The sequence below is a fragment of the Giraffa tippelskirchi genome, chromosome 7 (genome assembly GCF_054371585.1).
Source record: "Giraffa tippelskirchi isolate mGirTip1 chromosome 7, T2T-mGirTip1v1.2.pri, whole genome shotgun sequence".
Classification (NCBI taxonomy): Eukaryota; Metazoa; Chordata; class Mammalia; order Artiodactyla; family Giraffidae; genus Giraffa; species Giraffa tippelskirchi.
In genome coordinates this window covers 137,176,835-137,195,026 of record NC_137281.1, presented here as the reverse complement: position 1 = coordinate 137,195,026, position 18,192 = coordinate 137,176,835, and the positions used below count along the sequence as shown (strand labels likewise).

The window sequence follows — 18,192 nt, the reverse complement described above, 5'->3', positions numbered from 1 at the left end:
GAGGACGCTAACTGCAGGAAGTCAAAGAGTGAAGACACTTCAACAAAGCCAGAGCATTCACCAGCACAACAATAACCCATTTATGCAGCTCCTCCCCCACCTCAGGCCCTCAAAGCCTGAGGATATTAACCCTTACAACAGCCAGAGACAGAGGCAAGGGATGGCCAGCAGTGGCTGGGAATTATTTCCGTTTTACAGATCAGGAAACGGAGACACAGGTGGTTCCCAAGACGCTGGGCTGGAATAACATCAATAGCAGGCAATGTGGTAATAAACACATTCTCTATGAATTCTCCCTACCACAACCGTATGTGTGCTAAGTCGCTTCAGCTGTGTCTGACTCTTTGCGACCCCACGGACCGTAGCCTGCCAGGTTCCTCTGTCCATGGGATTCTCCAGGCAAGAATACTGGAGTGGGTTGCCATTTCCTTCTCCAGGGGATAGAACCTGAGTCTCCTGCATTGCAGGTGTACTCTTTACCGCTAAGCCACTGGGAAGCCGGTGAAGCGGAGCTATTTACTCACTCTCCAAAAGCCGTGCAGCAGGAAAGCCAGGGTTTGCCGGAATTCCGATGCTCGTCACTATTCCTCAACCCCAACATCAGTGGGGCCAAGAGATACAGCCAAAGACGGGTGGAAAGGTGCCAACCCTGCCCACCTCATTGGGAACGCCTGCTGGCACTTTCTGCCCTTTTACAAGTAACACTATGCTCAGAACAAGTTCCTACAGCATGGAGCAAACCTCAGAAAGAGGCCAACATGCAGTCGGCTGGGAATTCGTAACCTGCCCATCGATGCCTCCAGAAACCACTTCTGTGTCGACATACGACCCAGGGGCCAGCACACAGGTTGCCTTCTCTACCGCAAGCTCATAGCAGGGGTGCTAATCTACACAGCTGACTCAGGGAATGGGCAAGTGTCCTAACTTGTTTTCTGTGTGTGCTGACTTCTTTACTCAGTCACAGCCTCCTGAAGGTTAAGGACCAGATCTTCCCAGGGTTTTGTGCATTTTCTTCCCCCAGAGCTTCTGATGCTCCAGTCCCTACTACTGATTTTGGCAGCTGTAGGATTCATGCCAGAAGAAAGCTGAAGCACACAGGAAGGATGGTATTTTCTGGGCTCTTGTAACGGGAGGAAGAGACATCTCCAGTGGAGACACAGAAAAAGGCTTGGGGATGGAGAGGCAAACTGTTCACCTCTTCTCTGCTGCCTGGTCAGGCTCAGCCCAGCTGAAAGTTGCATCATCAGGGCTCAGGTAACTTCCACCTAAAAACAGGACTACTCACTCATATTTGCTGACAGTATAAACTACACGCCAAATGCTGGGGACACAGCAGTCAATAAGACAAATTCTTACTATCATGGAGCTTACACTCCAATATGGAAGACGGTCACAAAAGGTAGACAAATAGCTAATATATTTCTGGACAGTGTTAAGTATTATGAAAAAGATGAAAAAGAGAAAAGACAGTATGCGGGTGGAGAGTGTTAGTTCGGGAGGCCTGGGAAGGCTCTGTAAAGGTGACTCTTGGCAGAGATCCGTATGACAGGAAGCAGCCAGACATACAAAGTTCCTCTGCCAATCTTTTCCTCTGCCCCACCTCAGCCCCCAACCCAGACATTTGGTATGTCCTAGACCTCATCATCATAGTAAAGTAAAAGTGAAAGTCGCTTAGTCGTGTCTGACTCTTTGCAACCCCATGGACTATATAGTCCATGGAATTCTCCAGGCCAGAATACTGGAGTGGGTAGCCTTTCCCTTCTCCAGGGGATCTTCCCAAACCAGGGATCGAACCCAGGTCTCCTGCATTGCAGGCGGATTCTTTACCAGCTGAGCCATAAAGGAAGCCCATCATCATAGTAAATGCAGACTTATGATGCTTTTAAGCATTCCACTATTTCTCAGTATAAAAATTACTAACCACACAATAAAACAAACCATGACAAGCAAGTCAGAAGATGAAAGAAATTGATACTCCAAAAACTAGGAATCAAAGAAAAATCTGAAAAAGACTTTGAAAAAGTACTGAATGGAAATAAAATAGTTGACCTTTGAACAATGTGGGGCAGTAGAAATCCATGTATAACTTTACACTCAGCCCTCTGTATCCAATGACTTCTCATCTGCGGATTCAACAAGCTACAGATTGCATGGTACTGCTATTACTGTTTAGCCACTGTGTCCGACTCTTTTGAGACTCCCTGAGCCTGCCAGGTTCCTCTGTCCATGGGATTTCCCAGACAAGAATACTAGAATGGATTGCCATTTTCTTCTCCCAGGGATCTTCCCAACCCAGGAATCAAATCCACACCTCCTGCATTGGCAGCAGATTCTTTACTACTGAGCCCCGTGTAATACTATAGTACATATTTATTGAAAAAAATCCACATATAACTGAACCCACACATTTCATATCCAGATTTTTCAAGGGTTAATTGTATACAATATTGACATGTTAAACCCAACAGGTAAGTAAAACAGAAAATTAAATACAGCTAAAGAAAGAATTAGTGAAACGGGGGAAAAAAAAAACTGAGGAAATTATCCTGAAGTAGATGAAAAGAGTAAGAGAAAATATGAACATTAAGAGACAAGATCCAAAGAGTTCCAAAGGAAGAAAAGGAAAAGAATTAAGGGAGAAGCAATTTTCAAAGACAGAATGTATATGAATTTTCCAGAACTGAACATATCGACATCTGTCCTCATATTGAAAGCACAACTAAGTTAAATTTTTTAAAAGTCCACATTTAGACATATCATACATAGTATAAATGCAGATTATCAAAGACAAAAAAGAACATCTTAAAGGATTATAAGGAAATACTATGAACAAATATATGCTAATGAATTAGATAACTTGGATGCCATTCCTAGACAAATTCCTGAAATGACATGAACCAATGAGGATTTGGGAAGGAGCAGAAAATCTGAAGGGATCTGTTACCAAGCAAACAGCCTGAACTAATAATGTTTAAACTTCCAATAAAGAAAAGCCCAGGACTCAATGGCTTCACTGGTGAATTTACCAAACATTTCAAGAATTAACAGCAATTCTTTGCAAACTCTTCCAAAAATCAGAAGAGGAAGGAACACTTCCTACTCATTCTATGAGGCCTGATATCAAGACCAAACAAGATATCACAAGGGGAAAAAAAAAGCTACAGGCCAGCATACCCTCTAAATGTAGCTATAAAAATCCTCATACACTAACAAACTGAATCCAGCAACATATAAAAAGGAATATACACTATGACCATGTGAATTTATCCCAGAAATACAAGATTGGGTTAATGTCCAAAACCAAAAATAAATTAATATAATTTTAGATATTAATAGAATAAAATACAAAAACCATCTGGTCACCTTAATAGACCCAGAAAAAAACATCTGACAAAATCTGATACCCTTCCATTATAAAAACACCACACAAGCTAGGAATAGAAGGGAACATCCCCAGTCTTATAAAGAACATACAAAAAACCCCACAGATACTTCATCTCAATGGAGAAAGAAGGAATGTTTTCCCCCTAAGATTAGGAATAAGACAAGAATTTCCCCACATGACACTTCTATTCAACATTGTACTGGAGTTCTAGCCAGGAAAATTAGGCAAGAGAAAGATATAAATCAGATTGAAAAGGAAGAAGTAAAAGTATTTCTAGTTGGCTTAAAACTCAACATTCAGAAAACTGAGATCATGGCATCCGGTCCCATCACTTCATGGCAAATAGATGGAGAAACAATGGAAACAGTGAGAGACTTTATTTTGGGGGGCTCCAAAATCACTGCAGATGGTGACTGCAGCCACGAAATTAAAAGACACTTGCTCCTTGGAAGAAAAGTTATGACCAACCTAGACAGCATGTTAAAAAGCAGAGACATTACTTTGCCAACAAAGACCTGTCTAGTCAAAGCTATGGTTTTTCCAGTAGTCGTGTATGGATGTGAGAGTTGGACTATAAAGGAAATCAGTCCTGAATATTCATTGGAAGGACTGATGCTGAAGCTGAAACTCCAATACTTGGCCACCTGATGGCAAAGAGCTGACTCACTGGAAAAGACCCTGATGCTGGGAAAGATTGAAGGCAGGAGGAGAAGGGGACGACAGAGGATGAGATGGTTGGATGGCACCACCGACTCTATGGACATGAGTTTGAGTAAGCTCCAGGAGTTGGTGATGGACAGGGAGGCCTGGCATGCTGCAGTCCATGGGGTCGCAAAGAGTCGGAGACTACCGAGCAACTGAACTGAGCTGAACTCATAGATGACATGATCTTACATATAGAAAATCTTAAGAAATCCACTAATGAAACAATTAGTGGACTCCACTAACGAACGAGTCTAGTAAGATGGAAGGATACAAGAGCAATACACAAAAATCAGTTGTATTCCTATATACTAGTAGCACACAATCCAAAATGCAATGAAGGGAAATGCCCTAGTGGTCCAGTGATTGGTACTCTACACTTTCACTGCCAAGGGAATGGGTTTAACCCCTGATGGGAGAACTAGGATCCTGCAAATTGAGTGGCTTACCCTCTCCCCCCAAGAAACAGAACAATCCCATTTATAACAGCTTCATAAAGCATTGAAAATTTTGGAATATATTTAACAAAAGGAATGTAAGAATTGTATATGGGAAGCCACAAAACACTTGAAAGAAACTAAAGACCTGAATAAATGGAAGGACATCCCATGTTCATGGATCAGAACACTTAACACTCTTAAAGTTAGCGATACTCAGTAAATTGGTCTACAGACTCAGTGCAATCTATTTCAAAATTCTAGCGGCATTTTTGTAGAAATTGACAAGACGATCATAAAATTCGTATGGAAAAGCAAGGGAGCCAGAATAGCTAAAACAATCTTGAAAAAGAACAAAGTTGGAAGATTCACAGTTCCCAACTTCAAAACTGATTACAAAGCTATAGTTATCAAGACTGTACTGACATATAGATAGACAAATAAATTAATACAACAGAACTGAGAGTACAGAAACAAAACTTCACATTTATAGTCAACTGATTTTCATTAAGGGTACCAAAACCATTCAATAGGGAAAGAATAGTCTTTTTAACAGTGTTAGCACAGCTATATTCACATGCATAAGAATGAATCTTCATATCTAGTTCATATCATGCACAAAAATTAAGTCAAAATGGATCACAGACCTAAATGTAAAAGCTAAAACTATAAAACTCCTAAAAGAAAATATAGAGGTAAATTTTTGTGAACTTGGGCAAGCAGTGGTTTCTAAGATACAACAGGAAAAGCACAAGCAACAAAACAAAAAAATAGATAAATTGGACTTCATCAAGATTTAAAACTTATGTTTCAAAGGCACTATAAAGAAAATGAAAAGAAAGTAGACTAGATCATGTTACAATGTATATAAATATTAAATCATAAAGTTTTACATTTGAAACTAATACCATATCAATTACACATCATTTTAAAAGAATTTTTAAAAGAGACAGTGAAAAGATAAATCACAGAATGAAAGAAAATATTTGTAAACCTGATAATAGACTTGTATCCAGACTATATAAAGAACCCTTACAATAACAATAAAATAACCCAATTTTAAAATAGGCAACAATTTGAATAGATATTTCTCCAAAAAAATACACAAATGGCCAATAAGCACAAGAAAAAATGCTCTACATCATTAGTCATTAGGAAAATGCAAATCAAGATCACAATTAAATCCATTTCATACTCACTCTAAGATGGCTAAAATCAAAACCATGTTCAATAACAAGCATTGGTGAGGATAAAGAGAAATTAGAACTCTTATATATTGCTGGTAAGAAATAGTGTAGCCTATTTAGAAAACAATTAACAATTCCTCAAAAAGTTAATTTGTAAATAATCATCTCCCAGCAGGTCATATAGAAGCTAGGAGATCTATATGCTGCGTACAAAAAGCTGTACACAATTGTTCATAGCAATATTATTTATAATACAAAAAAAGTGGAAACAGCTCAAATGTCAATCAACTGATGAATGGATGGATAAACAAAGTGCAGTATACCCATATAATGGAATGAAAAAGAATGAAGAACTGATAACCTGCCACAACATGGATGGCTCTTGAAAACATTATGTTAAATGAAAAATCTAGTCAACAGAATGATATATTGTATGAACTCATTTATGTAAAAGGTCCAGAACAGGCAAATCTAGAAAGACAAAAGTAGACTATTGATTGCCTGGGACTAGTGGATGGGGGAAATGATTGCAAAAAGTACAGTTTCTTTTAGGGATAATAAAAACGGTTTAGATAGCGGGCTTCCCAGTTGGCACCAGTGGTAAAGAACCTGCCTGCCAATGCAAGAGACTTAAGAGACTTGAGTTTGATCCCTGGGTCGGGAAGATCCCCTGGAGGAGGGCATGGCAACCCACTGCAGTATTCTTGCCTGGAAAATCCCATGGACAGAAGATCCTGGTGGGCTACAGTCCACAGTGGCTCAAAAGAGGTGGACATGACTGAGGCCACTAAGCATGCACGATTAGACAGCAGAGGGAATTCCCTGGTGATCCAGTGGTTAGGACTCTGCACGCTCACTGCCGAGGGCCTGGATTTGACCCCTGGTCGAGAACTAGCATCCCACAAGCTGAGCAGCAGGATCAACAGAGAAAAAAAAAATGATTAGATAGCAGGGATGGTTATACAATTCTGTGCATATATACTAAAAAATGGGTAAATTTTAAGATATGTGAAATATATCTCAATAAAGCAATTGAAACAACTCAGCAGGATAAGCATAGACTGTTTAATAACTAGCACTGGAAAAATTGACTATTTCTCTGGAAAAAATAAAATCAGTTCCATCTTACAAGGCTGAGTGGTTCTCAATCTTGGCTGAACATAAAAGTTACCTGGGCCATTTCAGAACCATGCCTGGGCCCTACCCCAAGATATTTTCATTTTATTGGGCTGATCTGAAATGAAGCTCAGACAATAGTGCTATTTTAAAAAACTCCTCATGAGGCTTTAATATGTAGCCAGAGAGGTGAACCATTGTCACATACAGAAAATACACTCCTGATGAATTTAAAATGTAAGAGTAGAAGCAAAAAAAAAAAATATATATATATATATATATATATACACACACACTATACTTTCTATAAAATCAGAGTAGAAAGGGGCTTCCCTAGTGGTCCAGTGGTTAAGAATCCACCTTCCAATGCAGGGGACACAGATTTCATCCTTGATTGTGGAACTAAGATCCCACATGCCCTGCAGCAACTAAGCCCGCAGGTGTATATCCTAACTCAGGAAGCCTGAGGGCTTCCCTGGTGGCTCAGTGGTAAAGAATCCTCCTGCCAGTGCAGGAGACACAGTTCGATCTCTGATCCAGGAAGATCCCACATACCCAGGAGCAACAAAGCCCGTGGGCGACAACTATTGAGCCTGTGCTCTAGAGCCCAGGAGCCACAACTTCTAAGCCCACACGCTTGCAACTACTGAAGCCTGTGTGCTCAAGAGACACCACATTGAGAAGCCCGCACACCGCAGCTACAGAGCAGCCCCTACTCCCCACAGCTAGAGAAACGCCCGTGCAGCATGAAGACACAGCATGGCCAAAAATATATAAATAAAATTATACATTAAAAGAGCGAGAAGACCTCGAGCTACAACAAAGAGCACACCCGCTACAACAAAGACTCAGTGCAGTTAAAAAAAAATTTTTTTAACTTTTAATAAAAACAATTTTTTTAAGAAGCCATTTAATAAAAATCAGGGTAGGAAAAGATTTCTTGACATGAACAAAAGACTGGCAAATTTGACAACGTTAAAATTTAAATATCCCTATGAAAAATAACATTAATGACCCATACTAAAAAAAAAAAAAAAAAGTTAAAACAATCTAGAGCTATATGTAATGAATAAAACCCACAAAAGATTATGAATCTGCCTGCAATGCAGGAAAACCCAGGTTCAATACTTCGGTCGGGACGATCCCCTAGAGGAGGAAATGGAAACCCACTCCAGTATTCTTGACTGAAGAATCCCATGGACAGAGGAGACTGATGGGCTACAGTTCATAGGGTCACAAAGAGTTGGACAAGACTGAGCAACTAACACTTTCACTTTGTTTCATTTAACATATATACATAGATCTTTTTAAATTCCTAAAAATCCGCAAGAAAATGGCAACTAAAACTCTGAAAAAGTACCGAGAACCTGCAACTTGTCAAAGCATGTGGAACTAGGAGCAAGGTAACAAAGGGTAGAGACTTTTCACCGCATTACATTCAGGGGCTTGAATCATGTGGATATATTACTTGGTTTAACTTTTTTTTTAATGCAAAAGGCAAAACCTCACAGAATTATAAACATGGATAGGCAATAAACATGAAAAATCTTCATCTCTATCTTCAATCAAAAGTGCTAATTTTAAGGAGCAGTTTATAAAATAATTTTAAAATTACATCTACTAGATTACAAGACACAATCCAAATATTAGTGAAATAGGGGCTCTCGTGTTTCTGGTAAGCACGTATGCCGATTCATAAATCATGCAGGGACATTATTTAGCAGTCTTGAAAAGCACAATTTATAACCCCATAATCCTACCACTCGGAGAAGGCAATGGCACCCCACTCCAGTACTCCTGCCTGGAAAATCCCATGGACAGAGGAGCCCCGTAGGCTGCAGTCCATGGGGTCGCTGAGAGTCGGACACAACTGAGCGACTTCACTTTCACTTTTCTCTTTCATGCACTGGAGAAGGAAATGGCAGCCCACTCCAGTGTTCTTGCCTGGAGAATCCCAGGGACGGGGGAGCCTGGTGGGCTCCCGTCTATGGGGTCGCACAGAGTCGGACACGACTGAAGCGACTTAGCAGCAGCAGCAGCAATCCTACCACTGACATACACGGTAGAAAAGATTGGCACATGGATGATAAACACAGGATACTGGTGAGAAAAATGGAAACAATCTAAAAGTCTGTCCATAAGGAAACTATAATATAATTATATGACAGATACCATATCACAGTTCAGTGAATGAACCAGATTTAAATATTTCAACATGGATAAATCTAGACAACAATGTTTATTCAACATGATGCTATACATGTCAAAATCAAAACAACAGGAAACTATAAATTACTTACAGACAACAGTAAAAAAGTATGAAGACATGCACAGACGTGATAAACACCATATTCAAGAGAATGTTACTTCTGGGGAGGGAGGAAAGAGAAAGCAATTAGGAGGGAAAAAAAGCGTTGACTGCATCTGTTTAACATTCTATCTCGATAATGACAGAAATAAATTGGAGAAAATTACCATTTGCCGGATCTGGATGGTGAGAAGACAGGAGTAGGAGCTCCTACGCAGGGGCGGGCCCCACCACCCTGGAGATGACTGGAACAAGCAGCATGTAGACTGCACAGCACCGCACCCTCCAGCAGCATCCAGAACCCAAACAAAGGAACAAAAGCTCCTGATGGAAAGAGCCCTGGGATTTTTGAAATTGCAGCTCCTCCCTAACATTTTCTCCCTAACATTTCTCAGAAATGTCGTGTGGAACTCAGGTAGAAGCTTAAAAAATGTAAATGTATTAAAGGCATTCTTGTTTCCACTGAGGCAAGCACCCTCTGGGATAACTGGCAGTCTGCTATGGGTGGAGCTGAATTAAGTTTGGGCCCATCCTGGCTCCACAGTAACACAGTAAAACCTTGACCACCTGGAACCCCTGCAGAGAGAGCTATCCAAAAGGCACGTTTTTTAAGAGTGTGCCCAGTTTCCAAAGAGTCTAGGGTAGAGCTCAGAGCGTGTGCTCTAGAGTTGTCTAGAAGTTCAGACCTCATCCCTGCTAAGTCTTAGCTGAGATCCAGAAAAGTGACCTACCTTGTGTGGGTGGACTCAGTTTCCTCCTCTGTAGTTGAGGGTACCACCACCTACTATGCCTTGTTGAGAAGATTAGTGATATTACCTAAGAGTCAACACTTAAAAAATTGTAGTCAATCTGACTGGGACATCTTTCAAAAACATGTTACACACTTCCTTCCCTCCTTTCCTAAAGAGTCAAGGAAACATCATTTAACCTCCGCTTGATGACTCAGGGTCACAATTACCAGCAAAGCATCAATTATCAAAATGATGATGCCCCCAATGGCCAAAGTGTGCCAAGCCACGCCCCCTACATAAATAATGACTCCTGGCTCTTAAACTCATGCCTGCTTTCCACAGTGCCTTGATCTCCATCCACTCTGTCAATTGTCAATTGCACTGTGGTCATTTTTCCTCTCTACATTGGTCTCTTTACACTGTTTCCTTTGCTGCTGTCTTTCAGTTGTGGGCTTGGAAATCGGATGATACAACTCCTACATAAAAGTTAAACAGGGTCTCAGGGAGCTGGTGTGAAAAAAAATGCAGGAACCTGAGTCCTGCTCGACCTGGAGACCTTCTTGGCTACTTGCAAATAAGCAAGGCCACTAGGTGGCCATGTCGTGAATATAGTAGAAGAGGGGTTATGGGATATTACAGGATTTATTATGGGATGAACTATTTTCAAGACTAAAGGCATACTCTACTTTGGACACAACATGCATGGGGCAAACTCTCAGCAGGCCTGGGAGGACTGGTCCCAGTGACCCAAGGCACCCTTTCACTTGTCCAGGCTGGAGGAATACAGAGCCGCCTGCCCCCATGCCACAGGTGTCGACCACAGCTTCAACTTCTTAGAATCTTTTACTCTACTAGGACAAAGAAGAACATTTGTGAAGAGTGTGAAAATTTCTCTAACTCCTAAAGTTTCATCACACAGTAGAGTTTTATTTATTCAACAAATGTTTACTGGAATCCTACTATGCAGCAAGCACTGGAGATGCAGCGATGCACAGGAGAGACAGAGGCTGCAAGAATACTGGTTCCCTTTTCCTTTCAATAAATACTTGCCATCTATTGCTCAAGAATCTCTGACTTATACACGTATGTGCACACACTCATATATATATACATATACATGTATATATAGAGAGACAAACATGCACACACATAGTCTTGTGGCCTGGGGAGCAAAGGATATGAGCTTTTTAGAGCTTCCAGTACCTGTAGAACCATCTTTCCTCCTGAGATCCCGTTACCATGGTGAAATAGACTTCACTCCTCTAGCATACCTCCCTCCGTTCTCAGCCAAAGTCCAGCAACAACTAGAGCAACCCTTAGTACCCTCAAATTCTGTTCCCCAAAAGGCAAAATGCACAGTCGCCACTGTGCCCACTGGAACCTCATTCCAGTCCCATGGCCGGCCCCAGAGTCTGCTCAGCATGAAGCAGAGTTTGAGAGTCCTTAAAAATCCATTCCTTGAGCTTAAGCCAGGAGGCTTCCCTCCCCAGAGGCTAGCTAGAGAACTGTAAAATGTCCCATTCTCTCTTGGGTGGCATTCCCAGATGGCAGCAGTCCACCCAGGGCTAGGCTTGACCCCCACCACTGCCTTCTTCCTTTAACTCCATGGAACAAAAACTGGAGCAGATGCGATTGCGGAGCCCAGACTGTTCTCAGGATGGGATCCCAGCAGAAGCTCATCATGCCTTGTGGATTACACTGTTCTCCATGCTATATGGGAACAAAGACGACTCCAGCAGAGCCCCTGCCTTCACAGAACTGCTAATCAAAGTAAGAACAGAGCAGAGACCCTGTTCACAAGGCCAGTCTTGATCCCAGACAGCCTACACCCAGAGGGGCGGCCGGCAACTCTGGATGTACCTCCTTCGGATCACAAATTAGTTGACCCTGCCCAGTTTTCATTTGCCTCTGACTTGAGGTCACCCAACATCACAAAATTGCTTGAGGTTGTTTAGGGCCCTCCCTGGAACTTCCTCTGAAGCCAGATTACACCTAGTTTTACCCGGTCTCCAGGCACACACTGGCAGGCCCAGAAAGCTCCTTCAGCACAGGGCCTCCTTGGCTGTCCTGTGCCTGAAACTGGGCTCTCAGAGGGCGCGGTCTGGCTGATGACCACTTCCCCAGCCCCCGCCCTCCACCGCCCATCGCTGCTTCCTGAGCCGGGCTCGGCCCCCAGGCCCCCAGGAAACCGCTCCCGGCAGCTTTTGACAGCAACGGTCTTTGAGCTCAGGCACCTCCCTTTGAGGTCCTGATTCAGCTGAGAGGGGAAAAGACTCTTCAGATTGGCTGAGTGGAAGCAGAGCTGAGCGGAGTCCAGCCAGACTCGGCACTCACAATGTCTGTCGGTGTTACTCGAAATTCTGGTCCATGGTGGACCCTTTTTGAAACTTTTTCTGGGGCTGCCTGAGCTTCCGTGAGCACCCTCTTGCACCTCTGCAGGCTCTCCTCAAACAGCTCCACCCACCATCTGCCCAGCCTTCCCTGCCCCTTCCTCATTTTCACCAGTCTTTTCTCTCCCTCTCCCAGCAGAATTTATCTACAGACGTTGGGGGAGAGACAGCTAGCCTTTCCAGCTGTGAGGCAGGGTAAAGAGGCCAGGGATGAAGGTGTGATTCATCAGGGCTGGTTGGAAGCAAGGGAAATTCCAGAGCAAGGGAGGGTCAGGGCTGCCCCCAGTTCACCCTAGAAGCAGCACACACACCTGGGAAACCCACATCCTCAACAATCCCCCAGCCTTGAATCTAGGAGAGGGTTGAAGAATCTCACCAACTACAAAAGTCTGCACTAAGTAGGGTTTCCATTTTCACCTGCCTCCAATTTCCCACTTGCCTCAAGCTTTTCATTTAGCAATGGCAATAAAGAGCTTGGGCTACCCCTGCAAATTTTGGTTGGAGAAATAACAAAACAGAAGACTCTCACTTACTGAAGACCTCTATAGACCCTGCTAAGCATCGAACAGACGTTAGCTCATCGTTCAGTCTCACAAAACCGTACGTGGTAGGTATGATGACTAACTCCACTTTACAGGTGAGAAACACAGGCTCAAAGGAGGTTAGCACCGCAGGGCTAGGAAGCTGTCAAGCCTCACAGTGAGTTCCTTGAACTGGGTTTCAAGAAAAGGAAACCAGAGACAAGGAAAATTCCTCCTTCAGGCATTATCGAAGAACCCTTCCTCAGGATGTCTCCCAGGCCACCCCATCTTGAACACCATCCCACACACTCCATGACCCCACCCACTAAATGACAGTTCACGTCCACCTTTCCTATCACACTGCTCTACTCATCATTAACTTGCTTTCCATTATTTATCTTGCTTGTTGTCGGCTTCCCCCACTAGAAGTCAGCTCCATGAGGTCAACAACGCTAATATATTTTGTTTACTGCGGTGTCCCCTGCATCCAGCATTCTATATAGCAGATGCCAAAAAACTGTTGAATGAATGAATGAACCCTTTAAAATAGAATGAAGGGGTGTGAGTGTAGGAAGAAAAAGAGGATGATCCATCCATTCAGGGTGGATCTGGTGAGAGAAATCTGGCCAGGGCAAGTTGGGGGCTCCAGATGGGACCTACAAGAGGAAATGAAGGTCTGCCAGGTCCCCAGTGGACTCCAGTAAAGCCTTCCTGCTGGCAGAAGTGACTTCCAGCTGCCAGGGCCCCAGCCTGAGGGCTTCTGCTGGGGAGGGCCGGCTTGCAACTCTGAAACAAAGGCCTATGGACATGCAGCTGGCCAGGACTGAGCAGCCGCTAGGTCCAGAGGGGCAGCCTGGGGTGGAGGGGGGGGACAAATGAGGAGCTGGAGACACCCCTCAGGGCAGCTGCAAAGGCAGCACCTCCCAGTGCCCAGAGTCCCCTCAACCTCTCAATACAACTGGGAAGAGCTAGATGGCTTCCCAATTAACCCTTCAAAGTCAGTGCTCAGCCTGGGCTTGAAGCAACCCCCAGGCTTGGAACCAGAGCCTTCACAAAGTTCTGAGAAGACAGCAGAGGTGAAGGGGCAAGCCGTACATCTGGAACACAGTTCCTTTTTCCCTCCTGTCCGGTCAGCCCTCAGGCCATGGCCTTTGGCCGCCTCCAACATAAACACAGTGGCCCTGGGATGGCTGTCGATTTGGTAGGGCAAATGTTTACCCTAGAGCTGAGCTATTACAGGCCAGGGGAGTGTCCACCATTGGCTCCTGGTATCTACCGTCCCCTTGTGGCACACATGGGACGTTTCCAATAACTGTAAAGCTCTCAGGGGCTCCTCCTAGCCACACTGAATCTTCATTTTGTATAGGAGTGTATGCAGCACTTTCCACATACCTGGCTTCCTCTGATCCTTACCAGGCCCCTCTAGGAGGAAAAGTAGGCAAGCCTCCAACTCTACTCAAGAGGAAACTGAGTCAGAAAAAAACTTTGTGACTTAGGTCATGTTGGGAAAAGCACGGGTTAGACCGTGAGGAAACCTGAGTTCTGGTCCCTGTTTGCCCAGTAGGAGGCCGGCTCCAATCACCTCTCATCTCTGGGCTCTGCTGCCTTCATGTGTAAATGGCACATCCGAGGTGCCTTCCAGCGCAAATGACTCAGTCTTTGATGCTACATAGTAGAGCCAGTGCGGGGCTTCCAGGCCAGGGCTCTTCCCACTCTCCCCCTGTCCCACTTCCAACAAGTCAGTAAAAACAAGACAAAAACAAAGCCCAAGGCAGCTCTTCAGCAAATCACTCTCTGCTTCTAGGACTTAGCTTACCCCAAGCCCACTCCCTGCCCCACCCCCAGAGCAAAGTATCCCGGGCTTAGATATCCAAGGGGCTGGGAGTGCGGGCAGCAGAGACAGAAGCCTATTAACAGTGGGGATGAGACTTCCCAGGACCACAGGGAAGAGGATAACAGAGAGAAGGGGTACAACTTTTCTGGGTTCTTACTCCCTAGGTTTTCTGCTGGAAATCGTTGGGGTGAAGTCACTCCCAGCTAAGCCACTCAGCATTCCATCCCCAGTCGAGCAAAGGAGAGGATGGAATGGCACTTGCCTGAAGGAAGGCAAGCAGCGTGCTCAGCGCGGAGCCCGGGGGGCTGTCATTACTCTCCCTGCTTATTATTTCTTGAGCAAGGTCGGTGTGACTGAGCTGCGCAGAGGTGGGGCTGAGGAGACTCTAGGAACCCCAGTTAGGGTTCCCTGGAGGGTGATGCGGTCCGGATCGCCTCCTGGGGGCCCCACGATAGGAGACAGGCAAGTGACTTTGAGGATGAACTCTTACAGTGGCCACAATAACACCAGCCGCATCCCCCCCTCCAAGGCCACACCCCTCCCGCCTCCCACTATTACACTTCCCACTCCGTTCTTCCTTTTGTTTTTGAAAAGTAGCTCCAAAGAGTAAAAGTAGCTCCCCAAAACGTCTTGAAATTGGCACGCCTTCTCCTAGCTTTCCAAACCAAACGGCTGAGAATCAAGAGAAAATGAACCAAACCGATTTCGGAAGTGGGCGAGGTCGAGGTAGACAGTGGCATGCAGTGGCTTCTGTGCTTTCGGCTTCCCGACACCCCATTTCTGGCACCCACTCTAATCCCGCCAGGACGCGAGCTGAGGTTCCCAGAGCGAGTACCGTGTGACACCAACCCGGAACAGGCTGCTGGCGCCTTCGGGCTCCCGGGGTCAGAGGCACGGATCCTTCCCCAAAAGGGTCCACCCTGCCTGGGCCCAGAGTCTGAGGCAAGGACCAGCCCTCCGGCAACCTAGCGCGCAGTGGGCGCGGGTGGGCGCAGCCTCGCGGGCTTCCCGGGTTTCAAACCGAGCCCTTTGGAGCCGCCCGGCGCATTCGCTCCCCTCGTTTCCGGGGTTGGGGCTAAAGGACAGACAATGTCTCCTGGCACGAGCCTCCCTCGCTCCAGCCCTTGGCTAGGAGGGTCGCCCTGGAAGCAGCCCACGCGGCCCCGGGCCCCTTTCTGCCTCCCCCGAGTCCTCACCCCGCAGGGCGCTGGGGCGGGTGCCTGGGAGGGTGCGGGCTTCAAAACCACCCCGGGCACTGCCGCTCGGCCGGCGGCGCTAGCAGAGGGCGCGGAGAGAACCGAGGGACACTCACCGAGCAGCGGCTGCCCCACCGGGAACGGAACGCAAGGCGCGCGAAGCCACCCAGGTGCCGCCGCAACGCAGGCGCAAGTTTGAAAGTCGCTCCGGGAAGGGGCCGAGACTGCCGGCCGCTCCCGCCCACCGCCAACCCCTTGGCGGCCGGGGCGCGGCCAGCTGCGAGCGCGGCCCCCGGGGACCCCAGCCCGCGCGCGCCTTCCCAGCGCCCAGCAGGAAGTCGGGGCCGAGCAGAGCTGGAGCAACCACGGGAGGGGGCAGGGAGACCGGGAGGGCGGACCAGGAATTTTTCCAGTGGGTGGAGACTCGGGCAGGCGGCTGGAATCCCGCGATTGGCGGCTTGGCGGGGGCCAGGGGAAACCTCGCGGCACTGCGAGCTGGAACCCGGGGTAAAGGCTGCGACGGCGGTGGCGGCCGTGGGGCTCGCGCGCTGCTAATGATTAACGCCGCAGGTGGGGCGAGCGCGCGGCCCCGGCGGTATGCGCCGGACGGAACGCTAGCCGCCCCGGAACCACCTAGACTCGCTAAGACGAAAAGACGCACGTGGGGTGGGGGGAGGGGGGTCACCCTGGTGTCACAGACCTGATATCACCGCCTCCCAAGAGGGCACCGGACGGCCTAAACGGCCCCGATTTTACGAACAGGAAAGGTCCTTTAGTGGGGATCGGATTTGGGAGCCCTGACCCTTCCAAAGCCGGGCACCTCGGCTTTTCTGAGTCAGGCACGTCTTGAATTCCTCACCGAAATTTGGTTCCCGTGACCCTTTACAGATGTAAGTCCAAACCTCTGAGAAACGAGCAAGAGATTAAGAAGCCGATAACTTGGAGAGTCCACCGATACTGTTAGATGGGAAAAGCAAGAGGCAGAAACCCGGGTAATAAAATACCCATTTTGGTACGACGAAGAGCAACTGTCCCCTGTTCTGATGTCTATATGTAATCATTTCGGCATGGAGAGGTCCACACCTGGAAAAGTGAGGGGCTGAGGGCGGGACGGAGACATTCAATAAGGACCCGCTGGCTTTTGAGCAAGAGCATAAACTTTAAATAAACCAGAAATAATTCATCAATAAAGGTGCTGTTAAAAAAAAAAAAAAGTTGCTGTCCCAGCACAAGACAGGAAGAGAAGCCCGGGATGGGAGGAGGAATGGATGGGACACGGGCATCAGAACCTCTGGGTACATTTGACATTAGTGTGTAGAGATTAAGTGTGTCTAGTAAAGGACGAATATTCCTGTTTCAAAACAAAACAAGCCCAAAAGAAAAGAAAAATAAGCTACTCCCGGGAAATGCAAGCCCCAGGTGATTTACAGGGAGGGGAGGGGCGGGCGCGGAAGGAAATGGTTTTCAGGTGACTTTGAAACTGGATCCAGGCCGAGAGAACGGTGAAGACAACGGGGCTCCTGGCTACCCACGGCGGGGGAAAGGGGTAGGCGCTGGGCCTGATCCGCGCGGGAAGCCAGGCGCACATTCCTCTGAGAGGGAGGGTCGCACATTCCTGCGGGAGGGAGAGCCTGCTCCAGCCTAGCAGAGCCCTGCCCGCGTCGAAGGGGAAGGTGAAAGGGATTGCGGAAGGTGGGGGCGGGGGCAGAATCGGAGGTAAACAGCCACCGCGGCTCAGCCAGAAACGGTCCGCCAGGCTCCGGGCTCCGGGGGAAAAAGAGAAGCCCCGGACCTAGTTGAGCCTCAGGCTTCTGCTTTTTCTTTGATCCTGCTTTCTTTTCTGATCACCCAAATCCTATCAGTCCTGCCCATCTCAGATTCCAGCTTCCAAAGAAGGCCTCTGGCTTAACTAAAGCCACAGGTGATGCAGTGGCAAAGAATCCGCCTGCCATTGCAGGAGGTGCAAGAGACAGAGGGTTCCATCCCTGGGTAGGGAAGTTCCCCTGGGGGAGGAAGGACAACCCACTCCAGTATTCTTGCCTGGCGAATTCCAAGGACAGAGGAGGCTGGTGGGCTAGAGTTCACAGGATAGCAAAGAGTCCCGCTGGACTGAGTTACTGATACCTCATTGGTGAGCAGTACCCCTCACCCCCAGCCAGGACAGGTAATCGAGGTTGTAGTGGTGGTTGTTCAGTCACTCAGTTGGGTCCGACTCTTTGCCACCCCATGGACTGCAGCACGCAGTTACTGATAGTAATAGTAACTCGTTTAGTGAATGCTTACCATTTGCAGGGTTCCTGCTATGCTGCAGCGTTTACAAACGCTGTCTCCCTCCATCCTCACAGCCACCTTGTGAGCTAGTGTTGGAAATCAGGTTCATCTGCT

The 18,192-nt window shown here is 46.6% G+C and overlaps 1 protein-coding gene across 8 annotated transcripts in view; it reads right to left on the bottom strand.

Annotated features, from left to right (window-relative positions):
* PLEKHG3 (pleckstrin homology and RhoGEF domain containing G3) overlaps positions 1–16,438 on the bottom strand; it is a 44,030-nt gene extending 27,592 nt beyond the window's left edge. For 2 of the 8 annotated variants that reach the window (XM_081509922.1, XM_081509923.1), the window contains exon 1: positions 15,924–16,247. The gene's annotated coding sequence lies outside the window, so the exon portion shown is untranslated. The other 6 variants (XM_081509927.1, XM_081509929.1, XM_081509924.1 and 3 more) reach the window with 6 other exon arrangements.
* Between the last annotated feature and the right edge of the window lie 1,754 nt (positions 16,439–18,192).